The sequence below is a fragment of the Dipodomys merriami genome, unplaced genomic scaffold (genome assembly GCF_024711535.1).
Source record: "Dipodomys merriami isolate MVZ:Mamm:240054 unplaced genomic scaffold, mDipMer1.0.p SCAF_90, whole genome shotgun sequence".
Lineage (NCBI taxonomy): Eukaryota > Metazoa > Chordata > Mammalia > Rodentia > Heteromyidae > Dipodomys > Dipodomys merriami.
Window position 1 is genome coordinate 4,755,158 of NW_027206513.1, and position 18,148 is coordinate 4,773,305.

The following is an 18,148-nucleotide window of genomic DNA, read 5'->3' on the forward strand; positions in this document are numbered from 1 at the left end:
ATTTTATTCCCTTGTGGTCAGAGAGAATGCAAGGTATAACTTCAATGTTTCTGAATTTAGACAAGTTTGCTTTATGGCCTAAAATGTGGTCTATTTTAGAAAACGTTCCATGTGCTGCTGAGAAGAACGTGTATTCTGATGCTGCTGGGTGAAATGTTCGGTAAATGTCTGTTAAGTCTAGTTGATCTATGCAGCTGTTTAGATCTGCGGTTTCTCTGTTGAGTTTTTGCCGAGTTGATCTATCTAGTGGGGAGAGTGGTGTGTTAAAATCCCTAACAATTAATGTCTTTGGATCTATATGGGATTTGAGGGAAAGTAGTGTTTCTTTGATAAATTTGGGTGCTCCATTGTTTGGCGAATAGATATTTAGAATTGTAATATCCTCCTGAAAAAGAGATCCCTTCATTAGTATGTAGCGAACTTCTTTATCTCTTCTCACGAATTTTAATTTGAAGTCTATTTTATCTGATATTAGGATTGCAATTCCCGCCTGTTTATGAGGGCCGTTTGCTTGGTAGATTTTGTTCCAATCTTTAACAGTGAAAATGTGTTTGTTTTTACGGGCAAGATGTGACTCCTGCAGGCAGCAGATAGAAGGGTCTTGTTTTTTAATCCAACTAGACAGTCTATGTCGCTTAATTGGAGAGTTCAGTCCGTTAACGTTAAGAGATAGGACTGAGAGGTATTTGGGAGTTCCTGCCATGTTATCCACCTTCTTGGGGGCTGCGAAAACTGGGTTCTTCCTAAGGTTCTTGGATTCTCAGTTTGGGTGCAGTTTCTTGGCCTTTGTTGCGGTCTTGTTGGTTTTCTATGTGTAGGACATCTTTAAGAATCTTTTGTAGGGCTGGTTTGGTGGAGATGTATTGTTTCAATTTTTCTTTGCTATGGAAGGTTTTTACTTGGCCTTCAGTTATGAAGGAGAGTTTAGCTGGGTACAGTATTCTTGGTTGATAGTTGTTTGTTTTTAGGGCATGGCATACATCATTCCAGGCTCTTCTTGCTTTAATTGTCTCTGCTGAGAAATCTGAGGTAATTCTAATTGGTTTCCCTTTATAGGTAATTACCCCTTTCTCCTTGACCGCTTTAAGGATCTTTTCCTTGGTCTGGGTTGATCCTGTGTGGATTATAATGTGACGGTGGGATGTCCTATTCTGGTCTGGTCTATTTGGGGTTCTAAAAGCTTCTTGTATCTGAGTAGGCCTATCTTTTTGTATGTTTGGGAAGTTCTCTGCTAGGATCCTGTTAAACAAATTTCCTAGACCATTAACTTCTGTTTCTAGGTGCTCCTCTACACCCATTATCCTTAGATTGGGCCTTCTGATGGTGTCTTCCAGGTGTTGGATAGACCTATCATATTTCTTGGACTTGTCTTGGATGGTTGTATGTTCTTTCTCTATAATATCTAGGCTGTCTTTAATCCCTGAGATTCGATATTCTGCATGGTCTAACCTGCTGTCAAGACTTTCTACTTTGTTTTTTATCTCTTTTCCTTCTAATTGGTCAGCTTTGATGGCTTCAAGTTCTTTGTTGAAGCTCTGTTTTAGGTCTTGTATGAATTTCTTTACTTCCTTAATTTGGTGTTCAGTGTTTGTTCTCAAATCACTTAGTTGATTGGTTATGGTTTCTTTGGACTCCCATTCCTTCTGTTGGGTTCCATTCAGCATTCCCTTTGTGGTCTCCCTGACTTCCTTCAGCTCTTTGTGAATGGATTCCATGAATGCCTTTAGTGATCTTTGTGTATTCTCTACCTGGTCTCTCAATTCCTGAATTACTCTTTGATTAGCTTCCTCCCGTCTGTGGGATTCCTGCAGTTCTCTTTCTTCCCGTTCGTGGGATTCCTGCAGTTCTCTTTGAGTGTTCTCTGCCTGCTCACGCCATTCCTCCCTTTCTCTTTGAGTATTCTCAAGTTGTTCACGCAAATCCTGTATCAGTTTTTGAGTAGCTTCCTCATGCTTATGATATTCCTGTATAAACTTCTGGGATGCCTCCTCTCTCTCCCTATCACGCTCATACAGAGTCCTTTGTACATTGTCAAACTTCTCATTTATCATGTTTGCTATTAGTGTTTGTAGAGCTATTTGGGAACTCTCCTCTGGATTATTCTTTATCTGTTCTAATCCCTGATTATCAAGATTGGGAATTGAGATACCCGAATTTGCCATTTTTCTTGTGTTTTTCCGGCTTACTCGGCCCATTTGAGATGAAGATTGCACCAGTTTTGTGCTAGAACACTATCTTAAGGCAACCATCAACCAAAGTTTGCTTTTGTACAGTCAATAGTCTACAGATACAATCTAGTTCAACAGATACATCTATTCAACATCAAACAACTATATGTTAAAGGACTTCGAACCGCAGAAAAGAATTTGGAAAACCAGAAATTATTAGGATTAGGGAGAGATGTGGGTAAAAAATAGGAATAGATTGGTGTGGGGAGGCACAGGGAGAGTTAACTATGTCCTAATCACAATGCAGGAAATGGGTTGGGTAGGATGCAAGTAGAGAGAGAGAGAAAAAGAAGAGACGGAAAGGGGAATGAAGAGAGACCAGAAAAAAAATAGAAACGTAAAAATTAATGTTATTATAGAGCTTAAAAGACCGTCTATTTATAGAGGAATGTGAATATGTTCAGAGAAGGGGAGGGACATAGAGGAGATGTGAAAAACTTTAAGGATGGGAAAGGGAGAAGAAAAGATCAGAAGTTCAGTAGAGCTAGACAAAAAACAAAAAGATAATTAAGAAAGAAAGAAAAAGAGAATGAAGACAAGAAATGAAAGGAAAACGCTCGTTCACATATTCCTAAAATAAAAATTATAAGATGGGAAGAAAAAGTTACTGGAAAACAATTATTTTTTCAGAAGAGGCAAAAATTAAAGATTAATAAAAGTTTTAGAAGGGAAAAAATGTATATATATATATATATATATATATATATATATATATATATATATGGTAACAAAAAACAAAAAACAAGCAAAAAAAAAAGAAAAGAAGAAGAGGAAAAAAAGAAAGGAAAAAAATTCTTTTGATTTTTTTTTTGGGGGGGGAGGAGTGGGAAGAATCCTGTATCTCCCTTTTGTCTGTAACCAGTCTTTTGTTGGAGTCTCTGGTCAGCTTGAGGTCCTGTGGCTTGATTGGTTTCTTAAGTCGGTTGGTTGTAAGAGGCAGAAAAATGCTCTGCTTTACCCAAGATTTTGAGATCCCCTCCCAGGTTAGTTTTCTGGGAGGGTGGTCTGCTTTGAGAGTCACAAAAGAGGGGGATGTGGTGATGAGGCTAGGTTTTGGGTAGAGTTGAGGCCTTTCAACGAACAGTAGCTTTTCCCTGGGGCTATTTTGTGATAAAGCTCACAGCGCCCAGCCTGGAGCCATTCTCAGGGTTTCTGTTTTTCAATTGATTGTGGTGGCTGCTAGAGGGAGGGGCAGCCTCTGGCTCTGGTTACCCAGTGAGGCAAGGCACTCCAATGGCTGGCACCTGAGCTGGATGACTTTTCCCTGGATGGAGCTGAGTCTGGCAGGTCACTTCACCGTTAAGTTCTTGTGACCTGCTAAATGACTCGTTTTATTCCAAGGCCTGAGCTGGAGCTAGCAGCTCCTCCGAGCTTTGTCAGTATCCAAGATGGAGATCACCGGTGCTGGGGGGGGAGGGGTGGCCTTCCCTCCTCTGCTCCCTGAGAAGGAGTGAGCACGTCGGGCTTGTACTCACGCCGAGTCTTGGATCCTGGGTCGTCTCTGGTCTGCAAACAGCAGGATGAAGATGTCCGCTCCTTGTCGGTTCTTGTTGGTGTTGAGTAGAATCCGCTCGTCCGCTGCATCTGGCTCCTTCGTCCCGGACTCTCTGTGTCTCAGGTATGACCCCGCGGCGGTGGTCGCCGCCGCGACCCTGCCGCCGCAGCGGCAGCTGATGTGTTTCCTTGGCTTCCCCTCTCTTGTCTAACTCTCTGTCCTGTGATGGCACACTTGGTGTGATTCTCTGGCTTAGGACTGTTCACTGGAACTCTAAAACTGCTTTCTATGCGAGAGCTTGTTCAGATTCCAGCTTCTCCTCCGCCATCTTCCCGGAACTCAAACCTCACTTGTATCCTTATTTAAAAGAATTGTGTTTCCCCTTCCCCTCCACAAATTATACCGACATTAAATACAGTGAAAGCAGTGGTTTTACAATGGGGGAGGGACTTACAAAGTAAAAAAGAAATGATCTTATGAATGTGTCATAAACAATCGCTTGAAAGCAAATAAAATACATTTGAATACATATCTTAGGGTTCATTTCATTAGCATCACATTATCTGATTTTCTCTGCTTTACTCAAACTTTCGTTTGCATGCTGAACTAGCTAACACTGGTCAGCTATCCCAGAATTGGAAGAAAATATTGGACTGGATACTGTGGATGGACTGTGTAAGGGGCTTTCTGCCATGCTAGGATGCAGACCGGAGTAACCTGGGTTAGAAAAATGCGGTATATTTCTATTTAGAGGCTTGTCTCTCCTTTGGGGAAGGTGTAGATCATTGAGAATTTGAGCCCTGAAAAACAATTTTGTTTTAAGGCGCCAAATTTCTCTGTTGCTCTATCTTGTCGTTTGCATCCTGTGCTTCCAAACACTTTTCAGCTCTCCCAGAATTGCAAGGAATATAATTGGACCTGTTATTGTTGACAGTATATGGAACTTTCAGTCTTGCTAGGATGTAGATTAGGGCTTAGTAGGAAAGGTCGGTGCTGTCCCTATATCTTTGCAGGCTTGTCTCTCCATAGGGGAAGGAGTAGAGCCTCCTCACTTGGGGACCTTAAAAGTATTAAGGTCACTAATTTCTCAGTGTTCTATGTTGTCATTTGCTTCCTGAGCTCGCTAACACAGGTCAGCTCTCCCAGAATTGGATGAAACATATTGGACTGGGCTCTGTGGACAGTGTGAGGGGCATTAAGCCCTGATGGATGCAGACCAGAGTTGCCTGGGTGAGAAAAATGCAGTCTATTTCTATTTAGCGGCTTTTCTCAGCTTTGGGGAAGTTGTGAGTGCTCTTTCTTGTTATTTGCATCCTGTGCTCCCAAAACCTCCTCAGCTCTCCCAATATTTCAAAGAAAACTTTTGACCTATGGATGGTGATACGGAGAGGGCCTGTGAACCATGCCAGGATGCATATAGGAGCTACTAGAGACCGAAATATCCTGTCTATTTCTCTTTGGTGGCTTGTCTCTTCTTTATGGAAGGTGGAGAGTATTCACAACTGAGGCGCAAAAACAGTTCAGTTTTAACGTACCCAAGTTCTCAGGGCTCTATCTTGTTGTTTTCATCCTGACCTCCTTAACACTGCTCAGCAATCCCAGAATTGTAAGGAAAAAATTGGGACAGGTTAATGGGGACAGTGTGAGGAGGTTTAAGCTCTGCTAGGATGCAGACCAAAGATGCCTGGGATAGATCGGTGATGTCTAACTCTCCTTAGTGCCCTGTCTTTCCTTTGCGAATGTGTAGAGCATTTAGAACCTAGTCACCGTAAAACAATAATGTTTTAAATCGCTGAGGTTCTGAGTGCTCTATCTGGTTCTTTGCATCCTGAATTCCTAAAAACTTTTGACCTCTCTCAGAATTAAAAGGAAAAAAAATTTCACTTGTTATTGTAGACAGAATGAAGCACTTTCAATATTGCTAGGATACAGAGCAGAGCTTCTGGGGAAAGATGGGAGCTGTGCATTTCTCTTTGGAGGGATGTCTTTTCCTTGGGGAAGCGGTAGAGCCCTCTTCCCTGGGGGCATTAAGACTGTTCTAGGGTCCCCTTATTCTGAGTACTCTATTTTACTTTTTTTTTTTTTTTAAACTAGGGCTGAGAACCGAACCCAGGGCCTTGGGCACACCAGGCGGGCGCCCTTCCGCTGGGCTAAACCCCCAGCCCCTGAGTACTCTATTTTATCGTTTGTACCTGGGCTCCCTAACACTGGTCACTTCTCCCAGAATTGGAAGAACAAAGTTTGGACTGTTTACTGTGGATAATGCCAGGGTCATTAAGCCTTGCTACGATTCAGAGCACAGTTGCCTGGGACCGACCAATGCTGTCCATTTCGCCTAAGTGGCTTGTCTCGCTTTTGGGAAAAGTTGAGAGCACTCAGAACTTGGAGAACTTAAAACAATTTTCTTTATGGTCCCCAAATTGTGAGAACTCTCTCTTGTTGTTTGCATCCTGTGCTCCCAAACCCTCCACAGCTCTCCCAAAATTGCAAGGAAAAAGATTGACCTGCGGATGGTGACACCAAGAGGGGCTTTGAACCATGCCAGGATGCAAACGGGGCTGCTAGAAACCGAACGATGTTGTCTTTTTCTCTTCAGGGGCTGCTCTTTTCTTTTTGAAGGTATAGAGCATTCAGAACCTTGGCGCCATAAAACAATTTTGTTTTAAGTTCCCCACATTCTCAGTGCTCTATCTTGTCGTTTACATCCTGAGCATCCCTACTCTGGTCTTCCCACCCTGAATTGCATGGAAAAAATTCGGACTTGTTACTGTGGACAATGTAAGTAGCTTCAAGCCCTGCTAGGATGCAGACTGCTGTTGCCTGTGATATAACCATGCTGTGAGGGTTAGGGTTAGGGTTAGGGTTAGTGTTAAGATTAGGATTAGGGTTAGAGTTAAGGTGAGGGTGAGGTTTAGGGTTAGGGTTAGGCTTAGAGTGAGGGTGAGAGTGAGGGTGAGTGTTAGGGTTAGGTTTAGGGTGAGGGTTAGGTTTCGGGTTCCTGTGAGGATAAGGGTTAGGGTGAGGGGTAGGGTGAGGGTGAGGTTGAGGGTTAGGGTGAGGGTTAGGGTGAGGGTGAGGTTGAGGGTTAGGATGAGGGTGAGGGTTAAGGTTAGGGTGAGGCTTAGGGTGAGGGTTAGGGTTAGAGTGAGGGTTAGGGTTAGGGTGAGGGTTAGGGTTAGGGTGGGGGTTACGGTGAGGTTTAGGGTTAGTGTTAGGTATACGCTTAGGATGAGGGTTAGGGTGAAGGTTATAGTTAGGATTAGCGTGGGGGTGAGGGTGATGGTTAGTGTTAGTGTTAGGGTAAGGGTTAAGGTTAGGTTGAGTGCTAGAGTGAGGGTGATTTTAGGGGTGAGGGGGAGGGTGAAGGTGAGTGTTTCAATTACTTAAGTGTTAGGCCTAGGTTTAGGGTGTGGATTAGGGTGAGGGTGAGAGTTAAGTTGATGGTTAGGGTTAGGGTGAATGTTAGGGTTAGGGTTAGGGTGAGGGTTAGGGTAAGGGTGCTGTTTAGGGTGAGGGTTTGGGATAGGGTGAGGGTGAACTTTCGGTTGAGAGTGAGGCTTAGGGAGTGGGTGAGGATTAGGGTGAGGTTGAGGGTTTGGGTTATCGTTAGTGTTACGGTGAGGGTTCGGATGAGTGTTAGGGTTAGGGTGAGGTTGAGGGTTAGGGTGATGTTTAGGGTGAGGGTTAGAGTGACCATGAGGGTTATGGTGAGGGTGAAGGTTAGGGTCAAGGTTAGAGTTAGGGTGAGTATGTTTGTGAGGGGTAGGGTTGTGGTGAGGGTGAGGGTCAGGGTTAGTGTGAGGGTTAGACTTAGGGTTAGGGTTAGGGTGAGGGTGAGGTTAAGGGTTAGTGTGAGGATTAGAGTGAGGGTGAGGATTTGGGTTAACATTAGGTTTAGGGTGAGGGTTAGGATGAGCATTAGGGTTCGGGTTAGGGTGAGCGTTGGTTTAGGGTTGGGGTTATGGTGAGGGTGAGGGTTAGGGTGAGGTTTAGGGTTAGGGTAAGGGTGAGGGTGAGGGTTAGGGTTAGGGTTAAGGTTAGGGTGAGGGTGAGGGCTAGGCTGAGGGTGAGGGTTAGGGTTCGGGTTCGGGTTCGGGTGAGGTTGATGGTTCGTTTGAGAGTGAGGGTGAGGGTTAGGTGTGGGTTAGTGTTAGGATGAGGGTGAAGGTTAGGGTGACCGTGAGGGTTAGGATCAGGCTGACGGTTAGGGTTAGTGTGAGGATAAGGGTTAGGCTGAGAGTTAGTGTGAGGATGAGGGTTAGGGTTATCATTAGGGTTAGGGTGAGGGTTAGGGTGAAGGTTAGGCTTAGGGTGAGGGTTACGGATAGGGTTATGTTTAGGGGGAGGGTGAATTTTAGGGTGAGTTTGAGGGTGAGGGTTAAGGTTAGGGTGAGGGTAAGGGTGAGGGTGAGGGTGACTGTGAGGGTTAGGTTTAGGGTTAGGGTTCAGGGGAGGATTAGGGACGGGATTAGGGTTAGGGTTAGGGTTAGGGTTAGGCTGAGGTTAGGGTGAGGGTGAGGGTTAGGGTTAGGGTTAGGGTGAGGGTTAGGGTTAGTGTGAGGGTTAGGGTGAGGGTGAGGGTGAGGGTGAGTGTTAGGGTGAGGGTGATGATGAGGGTGAGGGTTAGGTTTAGGATTAAGGTTTGGGTGAGTTTTAGGGTTAGTGTTTGGGTTAGGTTGAGGGTTACTCTTTGGATTAGAGTTAGGGTTAGGGTTAGGGTTATTGTTAGGGTTAGGATAAGGGTTAGGGTGAGGATGAGGTTTAATGTTAATGTTAGGGTTAGGTTTAGGGTGAAGGTGAGGGTGAGGGATAGGGTTAGGATTAGTGTTAGGGATAGGGTTAGGCTGAGGGTGAGGATGAGATTAAGGGTGAGGGTTAGAGTTAGAGTTAGGGTGAGGGTGAGGGCTAGGGTGAGGGTTAGAGTGAGGGTGAGGGTTTCAGTTAGTTAAGGGTTAGGGTTATTGTTAGGGTGAGAATTAAATTAAGGTTGAGGTTTAGTGTGAGGGTTAGGGTTAGGTTGAGTATTAGGGATGGAGTTAGGGTTAGGGTTAGGGTGAGGGTTAGGGTTAGGGTGATGGTGAGGGTGAGTTAGGGTTTGGGTTAGGGTTAGTGTGAGGGTGAGGGTGAGGGTTAGGTTTAGGATGAGGGTTAGGATTAGGGTTAGGCTGAGGGTGAGGGTGAGGGTGAGGTTGAGTGTTAGGGTAGGGTGAGGGTTAGGGTTAGGCTGATGTTTAGGGTGAGGGTGAGGGTTAGGGTGATGGTGAGGGTTCGAGTGAGGGTGAGGGTTAGTGTGTGGGTGACAATTAGGCTTAGGGTGAGGGTTAGGGTGACGGTGAGTGTTATGGTAAGGGTGAGGATTAGGCTTAGGGCTAGCTTTCGGGTGAGGGTAAGGGTTAGGGTGAGGGTTAGGTGAGGGTGGGTCATAGGGTTAGTGTTAGTGTTACAATTAGAGTGAGCGTGAGGGTTAGGGTTGGGGTGAGGGTTAGGGTTAGGGTGAGCCTTAGGGTTAGGGTGAGGGTTATGTTTAGGGTGAGGATGAGGGTGTGGGTGAGGGTTAGGTTTAGGGTGAGGGTTAGGGTTAGGGTGAGGGTTAGGTTTAGGGTGAATGTGAGGGTGAGGGTTAGGGTTAGTTTAAGGGTTAGGGTGAGGGCTAGGGTCGGGGTGAGGGTTGATGATGAGGGTGAGTGTTTGGGTTAGGTAAGGGTTAGGATTAGGGATAGGGTGAGGATTAGGATGAGGGTGAGGGTGAGGGTAGGGTTAGGGTTAGGGTGAGGGTTAAGGTAAGGGTTAGGGTGAGGGCTTGGGTTAGGTTGATGTTTAGGGTAAGGGTGAGGTTTAGGGTTCAGGTGAGGGTTCAGGTGAGGGTGAGAATTAGTGTGTGCGTGAGGGTTAGGTTTAGGTTGAGGTTTAGGTTGACGGTGTGGGTTAGGGTGAGGGTAAGTGTAAGGGTTAGGGTTAGTATGAGGTTTAGGGTTAGGATTAGTGTTAGGGTGAGGGTTAGGTTTAGGTTTAGGGTTAGGGTGAGGGTGAGGGTTAGGGTTAGAGTTAGCCTTTGGGTTAGGATGGGGGTGAGGGTTAGTGTTAGGATTAGGGTTATGGTTAGGATTAGGCTGAGAGTCAGGGTGAGGGTGAGGGATAGGATTAGGGTTACGGTTAAGGTGAGGGTTAAGGTCAGGATTACGGTGAGGGTTAGTGGGAGGGGGAGTGTTAGGTTTAGGGTGAGGGTTAGGGTTAGGATTAGCTTTAGGGTTAGGGTGAGGGTGAGGGTTAGGGTTAGGATTAGGGCTAGGGTTAGGATTAGGCTGAGGGTCAAGTTGAGGATGAGGGTGAGGTTTAGGTTTAGGGTTAGGGAGAGGCTTAGGGTGATGTTTACGGTGAGGGTGAAGGTTAGGGTGAGTGTGAGAGTTTGGGTGAGGATGAAGGTTAGGGGGTGGGTGAGGGTTAGGGTTTGGGTTAGGGTAAGGTTTAGGTTTTCGGGAGGGTGAGTTTTAGGGTGAGGGTGAAGGTTTGGGTTAGGTAAGGTTTAGGGTTAGGATTAGGGTGAGGATTGGCGTGAGGGTTAATGTGAGGGTTAGGTTTAGGGTTAGGGTGATGGTTAGGGCTAGGGTGATGTTTAGGGTTAGAGTGAGTGTTAGGGTTAGGGTTAGGTTGAGGGTGAGGGTGAGGGTTAAGGTTAGAGTTAGGGTTAGGGAGAGATTTAGGGTGAAGACTAGGGTTAAGTTTAAGGTGAGGCTGAGGGTGATGGTTAAGGTTAGAGTTAGGGTGAGGCTGAGGGTTAGGGTGAGGGTGAGGATTAGGGCTAGGCTTAGGATTAGGGTTAGGTTTAGGTTTAGGCTGAGGGTGAGAGTGAGGGTGAGGGTTAGTGTTAGGGTGAGGTTTACGGTTAGGATTAGGGTGAGGGTTAGGTTGAGGGTGAGGGTAAGGGTGATGGTGAGGGTGGGGGTGAGGGTGAGGGTTTGGGTTAGGTAAGGGTTAGGGTTAGGGTTAGGGTGAGGGTTAGAGTGAGGGGTAGTGTTAGGGTTAGGGTGAGGGTTAGGGTTAGTGTGAGGGTTAGGGTTAAGGTTAGTGTTAGGGTGAGGTTGAGCATAAGGGTTAGGGTGAGGGTTAGGGTGAGTTTTAGGGTTAGGTTTAGGGTTAGGATTAGGGTTGGCTTTAGGTTTAGGCTTATTTTTAAGTTTAGGGTTAGGGTTAGGATGATGGTGGTGGTGAGGCTTAGGGTTAGGATTACGGTTAGGATTAAGTTTAGGCTGAGGGGGAGGTGGTGGAGTTTGAGGGTTAGGGTTAGCATTAGGGTTAGTGTGAGGGTAAGTGTTAGGGTGAGGGTTAGGGTGAGGGTGAGGGTTAAGGTTAGCGTTAGGGTTAGGGTGAGGGTTAGGGTTAGGGTTAGGGTGAGAGTAAGGGTTAGGGTTAGGTTTAGGTGAGGGTTAGGGTGAGGGTGAGGTTAAGGATTAGGGTTAGGGTGAGGTTTAGGTTTACAGGGTGGGCTAGGTTGAGGGTGAGAGTGAGGGTTTTGGTTAGGTAATGGTTAGGGTTAGGTTTAGGCTGAGGATTAGGATGAGGGTGAGTGTTAGGTTGAGGGTTAGGGTTAGGGTGAGGGTTTGGGTTAGGTTTAGGGTGAGGGTGAGGATGAGGGTTAGGGTGAGTGTGACGTTGATGGTGAGGGTTAGGGTTAGGATTAGGGTTAGGATGATTATTAGGGTTAGGGTTAGGATTAATGTTAGGGTGAGGGTTAGGGTAAGGATTAGGGTTAGTGTTAGGATTAGGGTTATGTTTAGGGTTCGGATTAGGGATAGGGTTAGGGTGAATTTTGGGGTTAGTGTGAGGGTTAGGATTAGGGTGAGGGTTAGTTTTAGGGTGAGGGTGAGGATTAGGGTAAGGGTTAGGGTGAGGGTGAGGGTGAGGTTTATGGTAAGTATTAGGATTAGAATTAGGATTAAAGTTAGGTGTAGGTTTAGGCTGAGGGTGAGGGTGGGCATGAGGGTTAGGGTTGGGGTTAGGTTTAGGGTTAGGTATAGGTTGAGGGCTAGAGTGGGGGTGAGGGTTGAGGGTGAGAGTTAGGGTGAGGGTTTAGGTTAGGAAAGGGTTAGGGTTAGCATTAGGGTGAGGATTAGGATGAGGGTTAGTGTGAGGGTGAGTGTTTTGATGAGGGTGAGGATAGGGTGTGGGTAAGGGTTAGGGTTAGGTGAGTGTAAGGATGACGGTGAGGGTTAGGGTGAGGGTTTGGGTTTGGGTTAGGGTTAGCGTTAGGGTGAGGGTTAGGGTTAGTGTTAGGGTTAGAGTGAGGGCTAGGGTAAGAGTTAGGTTTAGGGTTAGGGTGAGGGTTAGGATTAGGGTTAGGGTTAGGGTGAAGGTTAGGGTGAGGATGAGGTTTAGGGTTAGCATTAATTTTAGGGTGAGGTTTGCGGTTAGGGTTTGGGTTAGGGTGAGGGCTAGGGTGGGGGTGAGTGTTAGGGATAGGGTGAGGGATATGGTGAGGATTAGGTTTAGGGTTAGGGTGAGGGTTAGGCTGAGGGGTAGGCTTAGGGTTAGGGTGAGGTTTAGGTTTAGTGTGAGGGTTAGGTTTAGGGTAAGGGTTAGGGTTAGGGTGAGGGTTAGGGTTAGGGTGAGGGTTAGGGTGAGAGTGAGGGTTAGGTTTAGAGTGAGCGTTAGGGTGAGGGCAAGTGTGAAGTTGAGGTTTAGGGTTAGGGTTAGGGTTCGGGTGAGGGTGAGGGTTAGGATTAGGGTTAGGGTTAGTGTGAGGGTTAGGGTTAGTGTTAGGGTTAGGTTTAGGGTTATTGTTAGGGTTAGGGTTATGGTGAGGGTGAGGGTGAGGGTGTGGGTTAGAGTTACGTTTAGGTTGAGTGTGAGGGTGAGGGTTAGGGTTACAATAATGATTAGGGTTAGGATTAGGCTGAGGGTTAGGTTCATGTTGAGGGTATGGTTGAAGGTTAGGTTTAGGTTTAGCATGAGGGTTAGGGTGAGGGCTAGGGTGAGGGTGAGTGTTAAGGATAGGGTGAGGGATATGGTGAGGATTAGGGTTAGGGTTAGGTAGAGGTTTAGGCTGAGGGGTAGGTTTAGTGTTAGGGTGAGGTTTAGGTTTGGTGTGAGGGTTAGGGTTAGGATTAGGGTTAGTCTGAGGTTTAGGGTTAGGGTTAGGGTGAGGGTAAGGTTTAGGGTGAGGTTTAGTGTGAGGGTGAGGGGGAGGGTGAGGGTTTTGTTTAGGTAAGGGTTTGGGTTGGGGTTAGGGTGAGGGTGAGGGTTTGTGTTAGGGTGACGGTGAGGATTAGGGTGAGTGTTAGGGTTAGGGTGATGTTTAGGGTGAGATTGAGTGTTATGGTGAGTGTAATGGTTCGGGTGTGGGTGAGGGAAACGTGTGGGGGAGGGTTAAGTTTAGGGTGAGGGTTAGGTTTTGTGTGAGTGTTAGGGTTAGGGTTAGGGTGAGGAAAAGTGTTAGGGTGAGGGTCAGTGTTTTGGTGAGGGTGAGGTTTAGGGTATGGATGAGGGTTAGTGTTAGGTGAATTTTAGGATGACGGTGCGGGTTAGGGTGAGAGTTTCGGTTTGAGTTAGGGTGAGGGTTAGGGTTCGTGTTAGGGTTAGAGTGAGGGCTAGGGTAAGAGTTAGTTTTAGGGTTAGGGTGAGGATTAGGATTAGGGTTAGGGTCAGGGTGAAGTTTAGGGTGATGATGAGGGTTAGGGTTAGCATTAATTTTAGGGTGAGGTTTAAGGTTAGAGTTTGGGTTAGGGTGAGGGCTAGGGTGAGGGTGAGTGTTAGGGATAGGGAGAGGGATATGGTGAGGATTAGGTTTAGGGTTAGGGTGAGGGTTAGGCTGAGGGGTAGGTTTAGTGTTAGGGTGAGGTTTAGGTTTAGTGTGAGGGTTAGGTTTAGGGTTAGGGTTAGGGTGAGGGTTAGGGTTAGGGTGAGGGTTAGGGTGAGAGTGAGGGTTAGGGATAGAGTGAGTGTTATTGTGAGGGCTAGTGTGAGGGTTAGGGTTAGGGATAGGGTTAGGGTTAGGGTGAGGGTGAGGGTTAGGATTAGGGTTAGGGTTAGTGTGAGGGTTAGGGTTAGTGTTAGGGTTAGGTTTAGGGTTATTGTTAGGGTTAGGGTTATGGTGAGGGTGAGGGTGAGGGTTTGGGTTAGAGTTACGTTTAGGTTGAGTGTGAGGGTGAGGGTTAAGGTTACCATAATGGTTAGGGTTAGGATTAGGCTGAGGGTTAGTTTGAGGTTGAGGTTATGGGTGAAGGTTAGGGTTAGGTTTAGGGTGAGGGTTAGGGTTAGTGTAAGGGTTAGGGTTAGGATTTGGTTTAGGGTTAGGTTGAGGGTAAGGGTTATGGTGAGGGTTAGGGTTAGCATTAGGCTTAGGGTTAGGGTTAGCATGAGGTTTAGGGTTAGAGTTAGAGTGAGGGTGAGGGTGAGGTTGAGGGTGAGTGTGAGGGTTAGTGTTAGGTTTAGGTTTAATATGAGGGTGAGTGTTAGGTTTAGGCTGAGGGTTAGGTTTAGTGTGAACGTTAGGGTTAGATTTAAGGTTAGGGTTAGGGTGAGGTTAAGGTTTAGGGTGAGGTTTAGGTTGAGGGTGAGGGTTTCGGTTAGGTAAGGGTTAGGTTTAGGGTTACGGTGAGGGTGAGGGTTAGGGTGAAGGTATGTGTTAGGGTGACTGTTAGGTTTAGGGTTAGGGTGAGTGTTAGGGTTAGGGTGATGTTTAGGGTGAGGGTGAGTGTTAGTGTGAGGGTGATGGTTCGGGTGTGAGTGAGGGTTAAGGTGTGGGAGAGGGTTAGGTTTAGGGTAAGGGTTAGGGTTTGTGTGAGTATTAGGGTTATGGTTAGGGTGAGGAAAAGTGTTAGTGTGAGTGTTACGGTGAGGGTGAGTGTTTTGGTGAGGGTGAGGGTTAGGGTGTGGGTGAGGGTTAGGGTTAGGGGACTGGTAGGATGACGCTGAAGGTTAGGGTGAGGGTTTGGGTTTGAATTAGGCTTAGCGTTAGGATGAGGGTTACGGTTAGGGTTAGGGTTAGAGTGAGGGCTAGGTTGAAGGTTAGGTTAAGGGTTAGGGTGAGGGTTAGGATTAGGGTTAGGGTTAGAGTGAGGGTTAGGGTGAGGATGAGGGTTAGGGTTACCATTATTTTAGGGTGAGGTTTAAGGTTAGGCTTTGGGTTAGGGTAAGGGATAGGGTGAGGGTGAGTGTTAGGGACAGGGTGAGGGATATGGTGAGGATTAGGGTTAGGGTTAGGGTGAGGGTTAGTCTGAGGTGTACGTTTAGGGTTAGGGTGAGGTTTAGGTTTCGTGTGAGGGTTAGGTTTATTGTTAGGTCTAGGGTGAAGGTTAGGGTTAGGGTGAGAGTTAGGGTAAGAGTGAGGGTGAGGGTTAGAGTGAGTGTTAGGGTGAGGGCTAGTGTGAGTGTGAGGGTGAGGTTGAGGGTGAGGGTGAGGGTTAGAGGTAGGGATAGGTTTAGGATGAGGGTGAGGGTTAGGTTTAGGCTGAGTGTTAGGTTTAGTGTGAACGTTAGGATTAGGTTTAGGGTTAGGGTTAGGGTGAGGGCAATGGTTAGAATGAGTGTTAGGGTGAGAGTGAGGGTTAGGTTTAGCGTGAGTTTTAAGTTGAGGGCTAGGGTGAGTGTGAGGGTTAGGGTTAGGTTTAGGATTAGGGTGAGGGTTAGGGTTAGGGTGAGAGTTAGGGTTAGGGTTAGGTTTAGAGTTAGAGTTAGGATTATTGTTAGGGTTAGGGTGAGGGTGAGGGTGAGGTTGAGTGTTAGGGTTACAATTAGGTTTAAGGTGAGTGTGAGGGTGAGGATTAGGGGTAAGATAATGGTGAGGGTTAAGATTAGGCTGAGGGTTAGGGTGAGGGTGAGGTTGAGTGTAAGGGTTAGGGTTAGTGTGAGGGTTAGGGTGAGGGTGAGGTTGAGGGTAAGGGTTAGGGTTAGGGTTAGTGTGAGGATTAGGGTGAGGGTAAAGGTTAGAGTGAGGGTTAGGGTGAGGGTGAGGGTGAGAGTGAGGGTTTCGGTTAGGTAAGGGTTAGGGTTAGGGTGAGGTTTAGGGTGAGGTGAGGGTTAGGGTGAGGGTTACGGTTTGTGTGAATGTTAAAGTTAGGGTTAGGGTTAGGGTGAGTGTTAGGTTTAGGTTGATGTTTATGATGAGGGTGAATGTTTGGGTGAGGGTGAGGGTTCGGTTGTGTGGGGGGTTCGGGTGAGGTTAAGGGTTTGTGTGTTAAAGTTAGGGTTAGGGTTAGTGTGAGGTAAAGTGTTAGGGTGAGGGTTAGGGTGAGGGTGAGTGTTAGGTTTAGCGTTAGGGTTAGGATGAGGGTTAGGGTGAGGGTTAGGGTTAGGGTGAGGTTTAAGGTTACGGTTATTGATAGGGTTAGGGTTATTGTTAGGGTTAGCGTTAGGGTTATGGTTATGGTTAGGTTAAGGGTTAGGTTTAGGGTGATGATTAGGGTGAGGGTGGGGGTTTGAGTGAGGGTGAGGGTTTTTGTGAGGGAGAGGGTTAGGGTGTGTGTGAGTGTTAGGGTTAGGGCGAGGGTTAGGATGATATTGAGGGTTAGGGTTATTGTTAGGCTTAGGGTGAGGGTAAAGATGAGGTTGAGTGTTAGGGTTAGGGTTAGGTTTAAAGTGAGTGTGAGGGTGAGGGTTAGGGTTAAGATAATGGTTAGGGTTTAGATTAGCATGAGGGTTAGGGTGAGGGTGAGGTTTTCGGTTAGGTAAGGGTTAGGTTTAGGGTGAGGTTTAGGGTGAGGGTTAGGGTTAGGGTGATGATTAGGGCGAGGGTGAGGGTGAGGGTGAGGGTGAGGTTTAGGGTAAGGGTGAGGGTGAGGGTGAGCGTTTGTTTTAGCATTAGGGTTAGGGTAAAGGTTAGCGTGAGGGTTAGGGTTAGAGTTAGGGTGAGGGTGAGGGTGAGGTTGAGGGTGAGGGTGAGGGTTAGGGTTATGGTTAGAATTAGGTTGAGGGTGAGGGTTAGGATTAGGTTTAGGGTTAGGGTTAGGGTTATTGTTAGGGTTAGGGTTAGGGTGAGGTGGAGAGTGAGGGTGAGGATTACGGTTAAGGTGAGGGTGAGGGTTAGGGTTAGGTTTAGGTTTAGGGTTAGGGTTAGGGTTAGGGTGAGGGTTAGAGTTATGGTGAGGGTTAGGGTGAGGGTGAGGGTTAGGGTTAGGTTTAGGATTAGGGTTAGGGTTAGGGTGTGCGTGAGGGTTAGGGTTAGGTTTAGGGTTAGGGTAAGAGATATTGTTAGGGTTAGGGTTAGTGTGAGGGTGAGGGTGAGGGTGAGGGTAAGGGTTAGGGTTAGTTTTAGGGTGATTGTGAGGGTTAGGGTTAACATAATGGTTTTGTTAAGGGCTGGATTAGGGTTTGGTTTAGGGTCAGGGATAGGGTTAGTTTTAGGATTAGGTGTAGGGTTATTTTTAGGTTAAGGGTTAGTGTTAGGGTGAGGGTTAGGGTAAGGGTTAGCGTTAGAGTTATTGTTAGGGTTAGGGTGAGATTGAGGGTGAAGTATAGGGTTAGGGTTAGGATGCAGTTTAAGTTTAGGTTTAGTGTTAGGGTTATTTTTAGGTTTAGGGTGAGGGTTAGGGTTAGGGTTAGGTTTAGGTTGAGGGTTAGGTTTAGTGTGAGTTTTAGGGTTAGGGTGAGGGTAAGGGTTAGGGTGAGGTTTAGGGTGAGGGTGAGGGTGAGGGTTAGGGTTAAGATAATGGTTACGGTAAGGGTTAGGATTAGGGTTAGGATTAGGGTTAGGGTTAGGGTTATTGTTAGGTTTGGGGTTAGGGTTAGGGTGAGATTGAATGTGAGGTTTAGGGTTAGGGTTAGGTTGAGGTTTAGGTTTAGCGTTAGGGTTATTGTTAGGGTTAAGTTTAGGGTTAGGGTGAGGGTCAGGGTGAGGGTTAGGGTTAGGAGTTGGGTTACTGTGAGGGTGAGTGATAGGGTGACGTTTTGGGTTAGGGTGACGGTTAGGTTTAGGATTAGGGTTAGTGTTTGGGTTTGGGTGATGTTTAGAGTGAGGGTGAGGGTTAGGGTGAGGATGATGGTTCGGGTGTGGGTGCAGGTTAGGGTTTGGGAGAGGGTTAGTTTTAGGGTGAGGATTAGGGTTTGTGTGAGTGTTAGGGTTAGGTTTAGGGTGAGGAAAAGTGATAGGGTGAGGGTTAGTGTGAGGGTGACTCTTTTGGTGAGGGTGAAGGTTAGGGTGTGGGTGAGGGTTAGTGTTAGGTTAGTGTTAGGATGCCGGTGAGGGTTAGGGTGAGGATTAGGGTTTGGGTTAGAGTTAGCTTTAGCATGAGGGTTAGTGTTAGAGATTGAGTGAGGGCTAGGGTTAGTATTACGTTTAGGGTTAGGGTGAGGGTAAAGGTTATGGTGAGGGTTAGGGTGAGGATGAGGGTTAGGGTTAAGGTGATGGTGAGGATGAGGGTGAGGGTTAGGTTTAGGGTTAGGTTTCGGGTTAGGGTTAGGGTTTGTCTGAAGGTGAGGATTAGGTTGAGGG